The 16,465-nt window shown below is 33.8% G+C and overlaps 1 long non-coding RNA gene across 1 annotated transcript; it reads left to right on the plus strand.

Annotated features, from left to right (window-relative positions):
- The first annotated feature begins 3,390 nt into the window (after positions 1-3,390).
- On the plus strand, positions 3,391-15,996 carry LOC120200460. The gene is made up of 3 exons (XR_005523544.1): positions 3,391-3,455; positions 3,554-3,634; positions 15,985-15,996. It is a non-coding gene; the product is annotated as an uncharacterized LOC120200460 (long non-coding RNA).
- Positions 15,997-16,465: the final 469 nt, after the last annotated feature.

Genomic DNA, 16,465 nt, shown 5'->3' on the forward strand with positions numbered 1-16,465 from the left:
TAATATCTAAGTACATGCCGACTAGTAATATCAAAATAAACACCTAGATACATCATACTATTACTGATGAGGCAATCCATGATAGATGATATTAGCTACACTCCTCACTACGATCGTACGCTATTACCTACGCATGAAAACCGTCACATGCTAAGTATTCACTTAGTGAGACATAATATAATAAATGAGGCATATTAAAACATAAGTATTTCATAAAAGATCAAAATACGTGTTTAATCAAATAAAATATATTAACGCATAAAACAGACTTGATAGGCCAATTTTACATCAAATAACCTGCAAAATAGTATTTCGTATGCCTAGCATACTTATCAATCAGTATATTCCAAAATATTCATTCACAGTCTAATGTATAACAAATGAGAATGCAAGGTACACAATAAGCACCTAAGTGTCGCAATAACGTATAAGTATTGTGGTACACAGCAACACTATACTAACCATTTCTGGAGTAGTAATCTCGTACGACTTCCATCCTTTTACACAAAGTGCCATAATACAAAAAGTACTACTCCAAGTACACAGTACTGGTACGAAAAAGGCAATAATGCATTGAAAAATTGATAGATATCCATCACACACCAACACTACAAGAAAATATACCTTTAATGACACACGAACGATGACACACACTAATTTATGACTTGCAAAAAATGTGTGTCATAAAAAATGTCATGTTTCTTAAAACTAAACGATTTATGACTTACAATAATGTGTATCATATTTAATAGTCATAATCCAAAAAATTTAGCAAACACAAAGAGTACACTTGTCATTGTGTGTCATCTCTAAAAGTCGTCTTTTAATTTCCCCCATAATTTTCATCGCGTACGCATGCTTTCCCGCTGTAAAATTTCAAAGCCTATTTTTAGCAAGGTATCGGCTTCAATGCTCCCAAGTGTCTCTTTTTTACATCTGTTACATTCTATGAGGCCTTATGTTGTTCTCAACTTCTCTTACAAACATTCCCTTCTTTTTTCCCTTTTCTCTTCTTAACTTAGTTCTCTGCTTCATCTCTTCAAGTTCAGATTTTTTCATTTAGTTAATATTGTTTTTTCCTTTCTGGGTTTTACTAGTTTTAAATTTTCTTAGAGGGTTTTCTTTTGAGCTGAAAATTATGTAGACCAGAGAGTGATAAGTGGTTAGCCATCAGTTTGCAGATACATGAGGTATGTTTGATTCTTACAGCCTATTTGATTCCTAAAAAAACATCGGGGAAAGAAAATTTTGTTTTCTTTATGGTCTGTTAGCTAATATTATCTTCTCCCTTTTCTTTGTTGAGTTTAGAAAAAGGAAATTTGTAGATGAACTAAACAGCTCGAGTAGTCTCATTTCACTGTAAATATCTATATTTCTCTTCCAAATCTGAGTATAAAGCCGCTATAATTGGTCTCTTTGGATAAAAGATAAATTGCAGTTCATAAACCCCCTTTTAATGTTAAATCCTGGATGACACTCGTTAAACTTGATTTTTCATCTTTTTTTCATTAAAATGAAATTACTTCTTTTTCCTTTTCTTTTAACTTTTTAAGTTTCATTGGAAGTGTTTGAATGGATCTGTGCTTGAAATGGTGTTTTAAATTAGACTTATTTGTTGCTTCGTATTTTTGTCGTAGTCATTTCTTTTCGCATTAAAATGCAGAAGGAATTACGATGCATATAAAAAATAATCACACTCAAAATCGTTTATTTCCTTTTTTTTAATTCCATATTTGGTTTAATTAATAGAATTACTAATGTTTGTTTGCTTTGGTTGTTTTGGTGTATCAGCAGTTGTGGGGAATTCTTGGATACATGAATGCAAGTTAGGAATTGTATTACAAGCTATGGTTATAAAACATGAAAACCGATGGGAAACTACATTTGATAAAGAAGCTTGCTGATGTAAAATGTCAAAGGGTAAGAAACTTCTTTTTAATCTTTTTCAATTAATACATCCTTTGTTTCTCTATTTTGCGTGTCAATTGCCATTGATACTTAGTTACTTCTACAGTTTCTGGCTGCACTTTCATGTTTTTTTCTTCTGTTATTCTTAATAAAGAAAGGTGTAAAATTGATAAATATTATATTCCTCCCCACCCTCCTTCCCATGCTTTTGATTTTTGGATATAGGTGGATGGGTATGTTGTTCCTGGCTTGGAAGAAGCAGCTCAAGTTGAGCATTTACTTGCAGAACCTAGTAGTGAGCATGTTTCAGTAAATGGAGTGTTATGTTTTGGGAAGGAAAACTTATAGAAACACTTGAAAATGGAAGACTACTTCTCTTGCACTCTTGATTACAACTGGAAAATTAATTGTGGTAATAGTCTTCAAGAACTTCTCACTGTTCTTTTTGCCAATTCCCTCATTTCAAAATTAAAAAGAAAAAAATGATCTTTGAAGTGCTTTTAATTTTATCAATGTTAAGATTTCAGAAGCATTTAGAATCTTTGATAAGTACCCTATGATGGACTTGTCTCATCCTCTTCAGTGCACATCTATTTACAGGGAGGAAATTCACAACAAGGAGTAAAGACCATGTATTTTAATGTGTGACCTTGTTATTTCTAGCATGCTCGTGTACAATTATTGTGCTTAAATTTGTGTTGTACTTTGTTTTGAAGATGCAGAACCAACATCAATGGTGCTTTAAACTGGTTAAAGAATTGTTTCTGGTGATATAGGTCATAATTGTTGGTTTGAACTGATATAGTCTTGCATAGTATCTTCTGTCTTTGTTTCTTTTCCTCATTAGTTGGTTTACATAAATCTAAAGCTATCATATTCGTTAATGTCATAAAATTTATGACTTGTGCACTGGATGTCAGGGTGGTATTGACCTATTATAATATTTGATTTAATTAACGAACAGTCAGCCATTTCAAGACATGAAAATTATGGTTCACAAAGGGATGCAGGGACAGACATTGAGTGATTTCTAAGATTTGATGCTCATATATTGTTATCAAATTTTGCAAAAAGATAAGACAATATACAATGGTATAAACTAGACATTAACTTTACAATCTCTTTGTTGACACATGAAAACCTTTGTTCAGATTTTTATTTTAAATTTTGCTTGTTACTCTTCTGATGATATTATATTGTTAGTGATTCCTTATAAGGTGAGGTCTATGGTCAAGGAGGAGATGATTTGAAGCTTGAAGTACGTATTGTTTTCTTCTTGAGGCTTTCTCGTCACACCCAGGCCATTGTTTTCTTTAAATATTTCGTGTTATGAATTTTATGTTGTTTTTTCTTTTCCTTCATTACATTTTTTATACATTTTTTTGAATATTGTATTTACTGCATGCAAGCATGCATAGGTGCTATGTTAATATCCGATGAAATGTTTCTTTAGTAGATTCTTGATGGATTGCTATATGATGTTGATGAAGTAGACAATATTCAAGCAACCGATGATCTCTCTGATGCATGTGAAGGTTTTTAGTTGGGTGAGTATTAATTATGTGCTTGTGCTAATTGTCTACCTAGTGTGAAAGCACATGATTCTCATCTATAGTGATTCCTCTTCTTTCTCCTTCAAGTGCAGATATTGAATTTCCTGAAAAGTTTTCTGAATCAGATTGTGCTCCTCATGAAGGATCAAATTTGCATAACTTTGATTCACAAAGTTCTAATGATTGTCATGTCCAGATTGTTGTTAATAAAATGGTAAGTTCCTGTGAACATTCTTACTTTATTTATTTTCTACTTATTATTATAGCACCAAGTTAGTATATATATGTCTTCTTATTTCAAACTACTTTATTTATTTCCATACATGCAATAATCTTATTATTATGATTAAAATTGGTCATTTTAATACTCTTTGATAGTTATATACTTCACTTTAAATAAGTATAAATTATATACTTATTTCATATTTTTTACTTAGGTTGGCGATGGGAAGGAAGAACACACGGATGATGACATTGATGATATTCGCAAAGAATGGGTATCTTATGTGGCAAACTTTATTATGTCGTGATATTTTGTATCGACATATGATTACAATATTTTTGATAACTTACTGTTAATATATTGTATACAAATGGATTACTTATATATAATATGATATATATATTTATTATTATGAGGCATTAAATGTGATTTATTTGATTATTTGTCAATCTACAATATATATATACATATAATTTACGACATACAATCACGACACACGAATGTGTATCATATTTTTTAATGATGTGTGCTTCAATGACACGCAATGTAAGTCATAAATGCGTGTCATAAATTTATGACACACAAATGTGTGTCATCTTCATTTATGACGGGGGCTTCAATGATGCGCAATACGCGTCATAAATGCACATCATAAATGTGTGTCATAAATGCGCGTCATAGATTTATGACACACAATTGCGTGTCATCTGATATTTATGACAATGGCTTCAATGACGCACATTTATGTGTCATCTGCACCCATGGATGACGCGCAATGCGCGTCATTAAAGGGGTTTTTTTTTCCTAGTAGTGCAAGTATGCCAAGTACATACATAGTGCTATAGTACACAAAGTACTACTACAATACCACCTTATTTATGGTATTATTTTGCACCTATGAGTCTCTATGTACATATTATAGGCTTTAAAATCCAAATCGCATGTTAAACATTTATTCCAAACCGTCAATAAATAATAATTTGTGTGAAACACATCCATTCGTTTTAGGGCAGATCATACCCTAAAATAATTTGTAAAATCATTTTCATAAACTTATGAAAATATTTCAAAATGTGTTAAAACATATTTAAATAAAAATACTTGAAGTTGACTCATAACAAGTTGTCCTCATATCATATAAGTACATAATAAATGCATTCACCTGGCATGCCTCACTATTATACCTTACTGTCAATATTCGATACTCTTGGACTTTTTTCCTTGCCTTTCGATTTGCTTGTATGACAGTTTTGATCACGATCTACACTAGCATCCATACAAGTAGATATAAATATAAAAGACATGTTAGTACTCTTAATAATATTTCATACTTGATAATAATACCCAAAAGTATTATTATTTTTCGAATTCTTCTAAAATTCATCTTAAATTTTCCTTTTTACTCATAATGGGCCCTTGTCATCATTTCCTTTAATTCAAGGCCCTACTAAGCCCAATAACTTTCCAGCATTAAATTGCCAGCCTAATATCTCAACAATACCATAATCACCACTTAAGCCACTAATGTTCTCAATATTTAGCATTTAGTACTTAAACTTTGCAAAATTTCCAAAATGACTAAATTTCACATTCTAACTTCAATTTCAACCCTCAAACAGTAATTTCCAGCAATGTAGACCACTTATTGAGTAATTATACATTCAGCTGATAACTTTTTAAAATTGTCGAATAGATACATAAACTTTTGAAAAATTACAAAATGTCCCAAAAAATTTCTAAGGCATGTAGAACCTTTCAAATATCATTTCTAAGCCATAGGAATTTTTCTACAGTTCTTCCCTACTTATTTTTTCAAGGTCAAACCATATATGTGTTAGGGATTCAATATTTTCACTTGATTCAAGCATGAAACCAACCTCTATTCAACATTATAAAATCTCTACAATCAAACCACTAACTTAATTTCATCAAATCATAATCTTTCCCTAAATCTAGGGTTAGGTCAAAATCAACATAAGCAAGCATAGACATGTATAGGTGATTTTAATTGATAATCAAGCTTGTAAATGATTCTACAACCTCAATAACATCTAAATCTTTCATTAAATCATGAATTCCTAATATGAACATAAACCCTAGAATTTGGGATCTTTGAACACAAACCAAATTAGCATGCAATAATGGTACCAAATGATAGCGTTTTTCGAAGAGAAAAATTTTCTAGTTCACACTCTATCCAAAATCCAAAAGAAATTGCTCAAAATTGAAAAATAAAATTTCTCTTACATAGGTATGGGGGAGCACGAAATGGTTCTGAAAAATAGCTTGGTTTCATGAAATTCCTCCTCAATTTCATGTTAATTTACCTTATATTTAAGCTTAAATAAATATAATATTCATTTAATGAGAAATATCCAATTTGCCCTTAATGAAACTTGATATTTACCTTAATAGCAAGCTACATAACCCTTATCATATTTATTAACTTAAAGATGAACCAATTAATTAACCCTTCCAACTTTACCCATGCAATCTTTTCAAAATTTTAATCTTGCCATTTTTCATCTAAGGGCCCAAAATAAACATGGCAATATTTCTCATATCCAATGATCCATATTATTTTCCATCATTTTAAAATGTGGAAATAAAATTTTAAGCTTGATTTAATAGCCTTCAATTTTTTCCAAAACTTTTTATTCGACCCAATTTACCAAATTATTAGCGGACTTTAACAATTTATAACTTTTAACATAAATTTTGGATCCAAAATTACATGACTTCATGAAAATTATACTTTTAAGTAGAGAGGGTCTGCTGAGGTGGAGGTTAGTTATGAATTTCAAAATAATCCCAACAAAGAATAACATGTCACGAGCCAAGAAGAGGACAACCGTGATTTTGGGTATCTCGGCTTGTCACAGCCCAATTTTCAATTCAAAATTTATTAAACTAATTAATTGATTTTATGGACTAAACTATAAATTTCTAAAACTTTTGGGTTTGTTTCAAAAATCTAAGAAGTTAAGGAACTTAGCCCTGGATTTTCTCTTTTTTGGGTCGGTAGAGAAAATTTAAAAATAGGGAAAATAGTGGCTGAGCTGGTTTGAACCCATGACCTAGATATGGCCACATATCTTTCTACTATCTAACCTAGGTCACTGTTTATGAATAAGTTAATAAAAATATGTTTTATAATTTTGGTTTGGATTATAACTCAAAACCAAATCTGGCAACCTTTTCAATCTATTCGTGAACCAACCCCCCGAAAAATCCCTAATTTTTCCCTAACCCTAAACATTAGTATCCACGAGCCACCCCACTCCGACCACTGTTTTAATGTTTTGACACCACCAGTTAAACCATCGTCCTACCGTGACTCGTCTTCAACCGTCAGACCCCCGACACAGGTTGACATTCTTCGCAAAAGGCGTAAAGACCATTCTTTTGCTCCATCGTTGAATCTTTGTCTCCGACCATCGGTGGTTATCACCGCCAGCGCAAACGACCCGCCTCACCATCCTGACCAAAACCCCCATGATCTATCCTTGTTAGACTTCACCGTTAGCCATGTGGATTCATTCGAAGTTCACTGAAAATCTAGGTCACGTGTTGGTTTTTCACGAATTCTGGTCGTTCAAGGCGTTGGTTCACCTCACTGCTAGCACTATTGAACTCCCCAGCTCTGTTCACTTAAAACCCAACCAGTGGGTCAGGTCGTAGCCGTTGTTTTCCTTTTTCATCAACGTGGGTAAGCCTCTTAGACATTTTTCGTTCATTTTCATGGTTTTTGGTTGAAATGTGAAATGTTGTAGGTTGTAATTGATGTTTGGATGCTCCCAGAGTACTCAACAGCTGCCCTTGACCCTGTCACCGCTGCCAAGCATTGTTACGTACGAGTGGGGCTCCTCCCTATTCTTGGAGCCTCCTAGAATCGGTCTGAGTCAAACTAAACCATCCCGAGTTAACCCAAACCAGTCTGATCTGTTATCATTGACCTGCTCGTTAACAGTTGATCGGACACGTGACTTCGACTTTGTCCTTTGACCAGTTTGACCATTAACTTTGACCAAAAAGTTAAAATTTTTAAAAAGTCATATTTTATGTTTTTCAACGTCATGGTTCCTCTCGATCCGGTCATTTGCGAGAGCTCGTGATTACTCATATAGTTCTTTAACCTTGTTAAATATTCAGTTTGGTGTACTACTCCGATAATAATTTTGTTCAGATATGACTTAGATTCTCATACATTTGAAGAGCGTAGTGAAGCTGGTCTTCGATAAATCTACCTAACTAATTCCTTTTACGAGGTGTGTTCCGTATGTACCATATATCTATTTTAAACATCTGTTTGAAATACCATGTGCACATCATTATTTTCTCTGATTTGAAATGAATGGTTTGCTCTGATTTAACTACCGTATGACTTATCTGATTTAAGTATGATTCTTGATTTACTGTATTTTCAATCATGCTTGCTTGACACATGTTATCTCTTATTGTTTTTCCTTGTAAATAAATATATGTCTGAACTTTGATTTCCTGCTACCACTGGTTACTGTCTGAAATTTTTTTTTCTTCAGGATGCTCTAGGATCTGGTTTGAAGTCTCTATAGGTTCAACTTCGATCAAACTGGTAATTCCTTATATAGGTTCAACATTAATCAAGTTGGTAATTCCTTATAGAATAAAAGGACCCTTGGGTTAGCTCCTGGGCCCAATGAGCCTAGTGGTAAGACCTTATGGACCCTAAGGTACTCCCTTAGGGTGGCTCCTCTGCTATGTGCATTGGGAAAGTCCTTATGGGCCAGAAAGCATACCCGTCAGGTAGGCATCTACGCTTTGGTAAGGGTAAGACCTTATAGACCCAAGGTGCTCCCTTAGGTTGGCTCTTAAGCCCTTTGGGCCTAGGGTAAGAACTTATGGATGCAGTTTTGGGAAACTGCATATGATGTACGGTTGGAGGGTGATTTTTGTTTTTTTCAAACTAAAAACTATAAGTATGTTTCATGACTTTAATAACGAACTGATTTTGGAAACTTAACTATATGTTTTATTTCTTCATTGTTGAAACACATTGAGCTCCCAAGCTTTCCCCTTTCAGATAATTTTTTATAGGTGAACCCAGACCTGACACTTGGAGGATGTAATACCCCAAAAACTTAGACAATGACCAAAATGAAAATTTTGAAAGTTTGATGGTCAAAGTTAAAACTTGGGAAAAGTTTAGGGAATTAAGTGATAAATTTCCTAAAAAGAATTTTATTCCATAAATATATGGTTTACTCTTGAGATTGGAGTTTTATGGAAATCATATTGTTGGATTTGGAAATTAGTAAAGAAAGAGTTAAAGCCGGTAAGGAATCGGTAAATTCTGATTGAATCGTAATTTTACAAAAATTTGAAGGATGTTATAAAATGGTTGGAAATATTATTTTAATATTTTATATCAGAGAAATTTGGTCTGGAAATGTGCAAATATTTAGATTTAACCGAAACTGTTAAATTTAGTGACTAAAACGCAAGTTTTGAAAATTTCAGGGCATTTTCGTAGGTCAAAGTCAAATTAAATTATATTTGACTTTGTAATATCAGATGGCTTGGTTTTATGGTGATTTTGGAGATTCATTAAGGGTGATTTGGTCTTATTCTAATTAAATGAATTTTATATTCATTTAAAGTGAGATATTATGTTAATTAAGATGAAATGCACTCAAAATGTCATATAAATTTGCTATCTTCTTCTCCAAAACAGACGTGGTCTTCTCTTAAGGTAAGAGCAAGCCTTAACTCATTTTTCAAGCCATTTCTTTAGGATTATGAGTATGATGAAAATAGAAAATGGTTATTTGCGAATAACGCTATCATTTGGTACCAATATTGCATGATTATCTTGCTTGATTTCAAAATCCCCAAATCTGGAAATTTGGGTTTATACTATGATTGTTGAAATTGATAATGATTATTGATGATTTTGAGGCTGTATGAATTGATGAAGAACATAAGGATGAGGTTAAAGAAAAACATTTTAGATTTTGGGAATTACAGTAGGTTCGAAAATTCACCAGAAAATATATAAAAATAATTTTGAGGTGAATTTTATATATTGTGTTCATATATGGATCTAGTTTTGTTTAAAATAAACGGGGATCAATTTCAAGTTGTATACAAATATATATGAATGTTTAACTGAGGAAATGTCAGAAAAATCGGACAGCAGAATTCTGTACAAAACAGATTCTGTTGGTAAACTTTGAAAATTCACCATAAATTGTATAGAATGAATTAGAAGTTCTTTATATGGATAGATTCGTATTCGAGTCTAGTTTTTAACGGAAGAAACGAAATTAAATTCCAGTGTGTGTATCAATACAGTTTAATGATTCTTTAAGAGTAGTACGAGTTGTCTGAATTCTGGAAAATTGATGGGTTATTGTATGAGTGTTGTATAATTGATGTACTATGATGGAATTGTTGTTTGAGAATTGAAATGAGTGTTAAATGTGAAATTGATTATTTTGGGAAGATTGAAATGATTGGTGATTTAAGTACAACAATTGCATAGTTGGGGTACTTAAATGTATTTATGCTTTTGTAAAACCATTTGAATGGAAATAATTTCAATGTTGGAATTATTGGCATTAAGAATTTAAGTGGTAAAATGGTGAAGACCATTTTGAGTAAATGGGAAAAGTTGGTTCCAATGTTATAAGGAATTATTAAGAGTAAATATTTTGATAGATGATGAATTTCAAATATAGTATGGAGATATGGTGGAATGTATTTATGTTAGGAAAATACTAACATATGGATTATTATGAATTGATGATTTATAAAGATTGTGATTGATTTATAATCGAAGCAAATCAAATATAAAAGGGCTTATGGTGGACAATAGTGAGGCTTATATATTTTGAAAGACATAAAGTGTCAAGGTGAGTGCAATACATGCATGAAATTATACATGGATGTTTTATACATCATAAGGAAGACTTGCGATAAGTCGACCTTGTTTATATCGGCATGATTTTATATCATTTTTATAAATTGACATTGATATGTCAGAGTATGAAACTAAAATGTATTGATCATGAAAAATGTGATATTTTACCATGAATGTTTTCGGGTATGAACTGCCCAATGTTAAATATTGATGATATACTTTGCCATGGATGGATCGAATAAAATAGACTATATGCCCAAAGTAAGTCATTGAGGGACAGGGTATAGTTGGCATGCCATAGAGTATAGCAGCTGTAGGTTTATATTAGCACTATAGTGTGTAAGGACACTAAGTGCAGGTTTATATCCGGATTAGCACTATAGCGTAAGCTTAGTGTAGGTGGTGGGCACGACCTTATGTGTATTGTCCGGATTAGCACTATGGCGTAAGCTTAGTGCAGGTTTAGCACTACGGTGCATGTATTTTACTCGTATACCAGGGTCCTCAGGGTGTTATATTGGGCTATTGTCTATGGTTTATTGACTATGGATTATGTTTTATTGTTTAATAATGGTAACCATGCAAATAAGCTTATGAGCTTACGGAATAATGGCAAGCATATTGGAAAAATAAGCTTACGAGCTTATGGAATTTTAAATGGTAAGTATTTTGGTAAAAATAAGCTTATGAGCTTATGGGATAAAAGGTAAGAAATTTATATTATATTGATCATGGTAAAATATTGAAGATGCTAATAGCATGGTTTTATGGCATTGGATTTGAAATCTAAATTCATGCATGAATTGTATTGCACTATATATTGTTTTAATTGCCTCACTAAGTTTATACTTAGCGTGTGATGATTTTCACGCGTAGGTAAAAAGCAAAGCATAAGAATAAAGAGTTCAGAACGACATCAAGCATCGAGAGGTATATGTCAATATCAGTAAGACATCCTATTGTGAAATTTGATTTTAGATAGTGGCATGTAATTTGAAAATGTTCAATTTATTTGTTTAATTAATTTTGGAAATTTTTATAGTGATGAAAGGTGAATATTTATGAATTTATATGTAAATTTTCGGAAGTTACTGTAGCATGAACAGTAATTTTTAAGATATGATAATTTTGAATTAAATTGGTTACAACGAAACGTAATTTTTATGATATGATAATTTTATAATATTATTAACTATTTTAAGAAAATAAATTTTAAATCGCTTTTTAATTTTGAAATAGTTTTAGAAAATACGGGTGACATCCGTAATCTGTATAGGTATAAATATACGGGTTATGGGTGTTACAGAGGATCGATACATTCGTACAATATTATTTTGTTGTAATGTTTTTATCATCCGATTTGACATTATGATGGGTGACATATGCCTATTTATTTTGAAAAAAAATTCTTGCAACAAATATTGATTTTGTGACTGATGTTAGAATTACATCAATACTGATTTATGAAAGATTTTTTTATTCAGACATTTATAGTTTTATATATTACTTGAATTAGAAGTTATTATTAATAACTATGTTTTTAAAAGGTGTTTATTCATAATATGGATTTAAATTATTGAAAATGTTTTGGAAAATTTTATCGTAATCTGCTAGATCTAGTCGTAACACATAGGTCGGGTCTAGGGGGTTACTTTTAGTTGGTATAAGAGCTTTTGGTTTTTAAACCTCAGACTGTTAATGGGTCCTAAATAAAAATATGGTTTTAAAATGTATTACAAATTAAGTCAATAAGGCCATGTCATCAAGTTTTTACGAGTTTAAATATGTGTGGTACTCCAAATGCCAATCTAATCCTAGGTTTTATCCTTTTATAGTGAACTTGGGGTTTTTCCTAGATGAGTACTAGGCGTGATCGTCGACCTGGCTGTGGGCGAGGTGGAACGACTAGATTTACGGATACAATAGACGAGATACATGTAGATCCCCTGCCTCTGGTAGATAAGTTTGCCCATGCAACCCCGATGAATTTGCCCATGCCCCTAGTATAGGTTTGACTACTCTGGTTAGAGGAGTGATCATTTCTGAGTCTGACCTATGAGGGTATTATTAGATGAGAATCTCAATAGACAATTTCTTCAGTTGATTCAGGGAATAGTTCACGTTGCTGGCGTTACACTCGAAGTTCTTATTTCTTAGACTCTGATTGGTAATGGAGTTAGGACCTTTAGAGGCCCTACTAGTGGAGCTCCGATTGAGGCTGAGTATTGGCTTTGTGATACTGAGAGACGTATGGATCAACTAGGTTAATATCCGCAGCAGTGTTATTTGGAAGTCAACTCTTTGTTGGACGGGAATGGCCACACCTGGTGTGAGTCTGTAGTGAGTAGTGTTCTGGCCGATCGCTTGACCTAGGATTTCTTTAAAGAGCATTTTAGGACTCGTTTCCTCAAAGAGCGATATTTAGCGCAGAGAGGACAACAATTTCAAGACCTGGTTCAGAGATATATGACATTTTCTGAGTATGAGATGGAGTTTCTGAAGTTATTAAACCATGGTCCTAGTTTGGTACCTGCCGAGAGGGATAAGTACCAAAATTTACTCAAGGACTCGAATACGAGCTGCGTCGTCACGTGGTTACCCATCAGGATGAGGTGTTCGATGTTGTAGTTAAGATACTGAAAGATGTTGAGGCTTTTTCTCCTGATAGAGATAGGGTAGATCGTAATCAATCTAGGAGTCCTTTAGGTCAGTTTGAGTTTTATGCACGCCCTGATAAGAGGACTAGTACTGCTGTCTATCAGAGGAGTCATACTGGTTCGAGGCCTGCGTCACCTCCACCTCCAGTAATTAGTCGAGGCGATCCTTTAGGTTTCACTCCGATATCGAGTTGCGAGCATTGTGGAAATCAAAACTAGGGAGAGTGTCGTAAGAACATAGATACATGTTATCGTTGTAGATCTAGTGATCACTTTCTGAGAAATTGTCTACATCAAGCCTATGTCGATCAGACCCCCGTTTAGACTCATGCACATTCACAGGCTTCTATTCAAAATTCCACTAGGAATCATGATCTGGGTAGGACATCCAGGTCTATTTTTAGGATCGGCAGCAGAGCTCGATCGCATAGTATATGACCAACTATTTCTAAGACTAGATAACCTGCCATTGTTTACGCTACCCGATGTTCTAGTGATCGAGTTGAACCAGGGACTTCTGCATCTATATTTATTGTTATTTCTTCTTCTTGTCATGCAAGTCTTATAACCCCTTTCTATACTCAAATTCCATATCTTGCGACCCTCATATTTGCGATTTAAGGCACTGAGATCACCGTTTACGTTCTGAGTCTAGCAAGATTTTTTGTTATTGTCAATATAATAATTAACTTTTAGAGGCCTAGTTTCTGAAACTTTTAGGCTAGTTTTAAAAATCTAGGAAGTTAGGGATTTAGCCTTGAATTTTCTCTTTTTGGGTCGGTAGAGAAAAATTTTTAAAAATGGGAAAATAATGGCTAAGCTAGTTTGAACCCATAACCTAGGGGATAATTATTCATCCCTCTACCATCTAGCCTAGGTCACTGTTTATGAATAATTTAAAAAAGATTTGTTTTATAATTTTGGTTTAAGGTTATAAATCAAAACCAAATATGGCAACCTTTTCCCCTATTCGTGAACCAATCCCCAAAAAAATCATAATTTTTCCCTAACCCCAAACGTCATCCTCCATGAGTCACCCCTCTCCGACCGCCATTTTAGTATTCTGACACCACCAGTTGAATCAGCGTCCTCCTAAGACCCATTCCCAACCGTCTGACCCCCAAATCGGCTGTCGTTCATCGTGAAAGGTGTGAAGATCATTCTTTTGCTCCATCATCGAATATTCATCTCCGACCACCGATGGTTGTCATCACCCAGCCCAAATGACGTGTCTCGCCATGCTTACCAAAACCCCCATGGCCGATCGTTATTAGCCATCGTCGTTAGCCATGGAGGTCATTTGAAGTTCGTCGAAAATCTAGGTCATGCATCAGTTTTTCATGAATTTTGGCCATTCAAGGCATTGGTTCGCCTTACTGAGAGAACCATTGAACTCCCCACCTCTGTGCGTTGAAAACCCAACCAGTGGGTCAGGTCGTAGCCGTCGTTTTCCTCCATCACTGACATGGGTAGGCTTATTAGACATTTTAGTTCATTTTCATGATTTTTGGTTGAAATGTGGAATATTTTATGTTAAAATCGGTGTTTAGATTCTCCCAGAGTACTCGGTAGCAGCCCCCGACACTGTCGCCACCACCATGCATTGTCGTGTGCGCGTTGGGCTCTTTCCCGGTCTTGGAACCCCCTAGAACCGATCTGAGTCAACCCAAACCATCCTGAGTTAACTCAAACCAATCTGATCCATTGACATTGACATTACCGTTGACCTGCCCATTGACCAGATTCATTCACTTTGACTTTGTCCTTTGACCAGTTTTCCATTGACTTTGACCAAAAAGTCAACAATTTTGAAAAGTCATATTTTAGGTTTTTGACATCCTATGTCTGAATCTGAAGTCTGTTTGGCCATATTCTAACCTGAAAGACTACGAATTGACCCCATAAACTCAAATATGCATATGTAATTTAAGTATCCATTTAAATGATTTAATTAAGTGCATCTAATTTAATTTAAGGGTTAATGACTAAATTATTATGTCGTTTATTTTAGGTACTCGTGATTCTCCCAATCGTTCATCTACTTGGCCTGGTTCATCGCGATTCGCTCATCTGTGAGAGCATGTGATTACTCGTATATTTCTACAACCTTGTTAAATACTTAGTTTAGTGTACTACTCTAATAATAATTTAGTTCTATTATGACTTAGGTTCTCGTACAGTCAAAGAACATAGTGAATCTGGTGTTCGATAGATCTACCAGACTAATTCTTTTTGCAAGATGTGTTCTTTGTGTGCCATATATATGTTTTAAACATTTGTTTGAAATACAATGTGAACATGATTATTTTCTCTGATTTGAAATAAATTGTTTGCTCTGATTTAACTACCGTATGACTTATCTGATTTATGTATGATTCCTGATTTACTCTATTTTAAATCATGCTTGCTTAACACATGTTCTCTAGTTATTGTTTTTAATGATAAATAAATATATGTATAAACTCTGATTTCCTGCTAACAGTGGTTACTGTCAGAAAATATTTTTTTTGATGCACTCTGGGATTTGGTATGAAGTCTCTGTAGGTTCAGCTTTGATCAAACTTGTAATTCATTATATAGGTTCAGCATCCGTCAAGCTATTAATTTCTTATGGAACTAAGATGACCCTTGGGTGGGATTTTGGGCTCAATGGGCCTAGTAGTAAGACCTTATGGACCCCAAGGTACTCCCTTAGGGTGGCCCATCTTCTATGTGCATTAGGTAAGTCCTTATAGACCTGAGGGCATACCCCTCAGGTGGGCATCTACGCTTCAGCTAGGGTCATACCTTATGTACCCAAGGTACTCTCTTAGGTTGACTCTTATCCCCTTTGGGCCTAGGGTAAGTCCTTATGGATGTAGTTCTAGGTAACTGCATACGATGTACGGTTGAAAGGTGATTCTGTATTTTCATACTAAAAACTCTTCCGAAATTTCATGACTTTAATAATGAACTGATTTTGGAAACTTAGCTATATGTTTTATTTTTGCATTGTTGGAACATGTTGAGCGTCCTAGCTCACTCCCTCAAACTTTCCCTTTTAGATACTTTTTGATAGGCGACCCGGACTGGCACTTAGAGGATCGACACATTCATACAGTATTATTTTGTTGTAATGTTTTTATCTTTCATTTTTCCATTATGATGGGTTACATGTGCCTATTTATTTTTAGATAATTGTCTTGCGACGTATATTTCTTTTGCTACTTATGCTAGAATTACA

This window comes from Hibiscus syriacus, unplaced genomic scaffold, assembly GCF_006381635.1.
Source record: "Hibiscus syriacus cultivar Baekdansim isolate YM2019G1 unplaced genomic scaffold, ASM638163v2 tig00005974_pilon, whole genome shotgun sequence".
Classification (NCBI taxonomy): domain Eukaryota; kingdom Viridiplantae; phylum Streptophyta; class Magnoliopsida; order Malvales; family Malvaceae; genus Hibiscus; species Hibiscus syriacus.